Source organism: Muntiacus reevesi, chromosome 2, assembly GCF_963930625.1.
Source record: "Muntiacus reevesi chromosome 2, mMunRee1.1, whole genome shotgun sequence".
In the NCBI taxonomy this organism is placed as follows: domain Eukaryota; kingdom Metazoa; phylum Chordata; class Mammalia; order Artiodactyla; family Cervidae; genus Muntiacus; species Muntiacus reevesi.
This window is the reverse complement of record NC_089250.1, coordinates 26400288-26404139: the sequence shown is the minus strand read 5'-3', so window position 1 is coordinate 26404139 and position 3852 is coordinate 26400288. Positions and strand designations below refer to the sequence as shown.

Sequence of the window (3852 nt, the reverse complement as noted above, 5' to 3'; positions counted from 1 at the left end):
GTCTTTTTTACAGGATATGAAGTGCCCAGCCCAGGTTCATGATTTTCTTGGAGAGTTCCCATCGTTATCTTCTTCGATCATCTGGGAACTGGGATCAGCAGGGCCTGGGAGGCCCTCCCTGCAGAACCAGGGTCAGGAAGGTGACTTTCTCAGGGTCATACCACCAACAAGAGACAGAAACTAGAGTCTGTGCTTTGTCCATGTACTGTGTGTATTTCTTATATGCTATCAACACTGCTCAACTGCAAAAGCAGCTTAACATTTAATGTTTTAAAAAATATTTTAAATGCTTGATGCTTTTTTTTTTATTAGTTGGAGGCTAACTACTTCACAACATTTCAGTGGGTTTTGTCATACAATTGATATGAATCAGCCATAGTTACACGTATTCCCCATCCCGATCCCCCCTCCCACCTCCCTCTCCACCCAATTCCTCTGGGTCTTCCCAGTGCACCAGGCCCGAGCACTCCTCTCATGCATCCCACCTGGGCTGGTGATCTGTTTCACTATAGATAATATACATGCTGTTCTTTCAAAACATCCCACCCTCACCTTCTCCCACAGAGTTCAAAAGTCTGTTCTGTACATCTGTGTCTCTTTTTCTGTTTTGCATATAGGGTTATCATTACCATCTTTCTAAATCCCATATATATGTGTTAGTATGCTGTAATGTTCTTTATCTTTCTGGCTTACTTCACTCTGTATAATGGGCTCCAGTTTCATCCATCTCATTAGAACTGATTCAAATGAATTCTTTTTAAAGGCTGAGTAATATTCCATGGTGTATATGTACCACAGCTTCCTTATCCATTCATCTGCTGATGGGTATCTAGGTTGCTTCCATGTCCTGGCTATTATAAACAGTGCTGTGATGAACATTGGGGTGCACGTGTCTCTTTCAGATCTGGTTTCCTCGGTGTGTATTCCCAGAAGTGGTATTGCTGGGTCATATGGTAGTTCTATTTCCAGTTTTTTAAGGAATCTCCACACTGTTTTCCATAGTGGCTGTACTAGTTTGCATTCCCACCAACAGTGTAAGAGGGTTCCCTTTTCTCCACACCCTCTCCAGCATTTATTGCTTGTAGACTTTTGGATAGCAGCCATCCTGACTGGCGTGTAATGCTTGATGCTTTTAAACCACAGTTATAGAAGTATAGGTGTGCCATGTATCACTAAAAGAAATTAATATCTAGTGTATTCCAAAGCAATTGTAGTAGCATTTCATCCACGGAAACAAGAGTTCGGCAAAGTTGACACTAAGTCTGCGCCCTCAAACTGGATCATGGATGACAGTTTATGATGAGTACAAATTAAACAAATTAACGAGGATGGAAAGGGTTTGTGTATCCCAGACATCAATAGGTCTAACCTACTGTCTGTGGGGCAGGATAAGGTAAAGTTAGTCACAGTCTCTGATCCAGACTGTCTGGATTTGATCCTTTCATCTACTCACTGGTTCACATGTTAGGTGGGTTGCTTAACTCTGCATGACTCTGTTTTCTCCTCTGTAATGTTACCTACCTCATGAACGTGTTGTATTAATTGAATTAATGTGTGCAAAGTCCTGGAACAGTCTTTAGCAGACAGAAGGCACAGTATGAGTGTCTGCTATTATCGTGGACCACACTGACCCTCTGTTAGTTGCTGCCTTCTCGTTTTAAGCTGATACATGTTGATTTCTATAGTTTGTGTGTAGACATTTTGTGTCTCTGGTGGGAATACATTCCCTGAGGGCAAAAGTTGTTCACCATTTATTTGGTCTCCCAAAATGCCTAGCAAGAGTGGCAGACATAGAGAAGGTGATTAATAAATACTCCTGGAGGACTTCCCTGGTGGTCCAGTGATTAAGACTCTGTACTTTCAATGCAGGGGGCCCAGGTTTGATCCCTGGTCAGGGAATTAAGATTCCCACATGCTGCTTGGCATAGTCAAAAAATAAATAAATAATTTTAAAAATACAATAAAATAGATACTCTTGGATGTGGTAAGCCAATTTTAAAATCTTATACTGCCATGTACCAGTTCAAATTTCTCCAATGATTTCTGTTGCCTGGGGTGCAAATCTGACTTTCTCAGGTAGGCAGCCAAGTCTCTCTTACAAGTCCTGAGGATTCTTCCCCTGATTCTGGCCCAGCTGATTCACTGGCCACATCCCAAGCATGGGTGGCAGTAACCCCCTTGTTGCCTTTGCTTATTTTTCTCCTCCTATCTAGAGTGCCGTTCTTCCTGTGTTCAACCTATCCAAATCACACACACCCTTCCTTCCAAGCCCTTTCAAGCCCACCTTCTCTTGGGAGCTGCTCTCTAACCCCCAAAGTCAAGCAGCTGTCTTCATCTTCTCTTGACCCCTATAGCTTTATAACTACAAATCATTTGGAATGTCTCACATTCAGTCTTAAGTTTTGGTCAAAATGTCATGTCTGGTTTCCAAAGGGGAAAACGGAAAAAATGAAACCAGGGAGAAGGAGAAGGGTACTAGAGCTTTGAATCTCTCTGGAACTCGCTTCAGCCAGAGAGGGAGGGGCTTGCAGCAATGGGGAGAGATGGTAAAACTGAGGCTCTTTGTCTGCACTTCAGAGCGGAAGCAGCAATCAGGGTCCTTGGTGTTTCCTTGCAAATGTTCATTGTAGCGCCATTCACAATAGCCAAGACCTGGAAGCAACCAGGACAATCGACAGATGAGTGGATAAAGCAGTAGTGGTACATATCGACTACTACTCAGCCATAAAAAGGAACAAAACTGGGTCATTTGTAGTGATGGACCTAGAATCTGTTATAGAGAGTGAAATAAGTCAGAAAGAGAAAAACAAATATATATAAAGGCATACATATGAAATCTAGGTGAAGAAGGAAATGGCAACCCACTCCAGTGTTTTTGCCTGGAGAATTCCATGGGCAGAGGAGCCTGCTGGGCTACAGTCCATGGGGTCACAAAGAGTTAGACACGACTTAGTGACTAACACTATGGAATCTAGGAAGATGGTACAGATGAGCCTGTTTGCAGGGCAGAAATCAAGATGCAGACATAGAAACTGAATATGTGGACAGAGGGGGAAGAGGGGTGTGAGACAGATTGGGAGGATAGGATTGACATATATAACATATATACACTACCGTGAGTACAATAGATAGCTAGTGGGAAGCTGTTGTATAACACGGGGAGGTAAGTTCCATACTCTGGGATGACCCAGAGGGGTGGGATGGGGGATGGGGTGGGAGGGAGGGGCAAGAAGGAAGGGATATATGTATACATATCGCTGATTCACTTCATTGTACAGCAGAAACTAACAGAACATTGTAAAGCAATTATACTCCAATTTAAAAAGGAAAAAAAATCAATCAGCCATGAAAACACAGATCCTTGATATTTGGAAGGCAGGGTCCTTTTTGCCCACCCTGAATCTCACAAGCTATGTTCAAGATGTGTCAGGAGCAGTGAGGGATGAGTAGCTGCTATTGCACTAGGAGCTGAAACTGATCAAAATGAAGCTCTGTGTACCAACCAAGTCAATGGACATGAACTTGGGCAAACCCCAGGAGATGGTGAGGGACAGGGAAGCCTGGTGTGCTGCAGTCCATGGGATCACGTGGAGTCAGACAGGACTTGGTGACTGAACAACAACAACAACCAACCACGTCTCCATCCTGCAGGTGGAAATTCTTCAACACCCTCCTGAGTTCCAAAATGATTACAACAGTTACATTCTGCCAGTGCAATTATTGGTGAGATGGGGAGGCAGATTCCTGGTGCTTCCTGCTCTGCCACGTTTGCAGAATTCTCTCCCACGTTTACTCACTGATTCATTATCTCCTTGTTAAATTATAAATCCAGTTGAGGGGGGATCACAGATA

The 3852-nt window shown here is 43.3% G+C and overlaps 1 non-coding gene across 1 annotated transcript; it reads left to right on the top strand.

Moving 5' to 3' along the window:
• Positions 1-1826: 1826 nt before the first annotated feature.
• Positions 1827-1899, top strand: TRNAE-UUC (transfer RNA glutamic acid (anticodon UUC)). The gene has a single exon. It is a non-coding gene; the product is annotated as a tRNA-Glu (tRNA).
• Positions 1900-3852: the final 1953 nt, after the last annotated feature.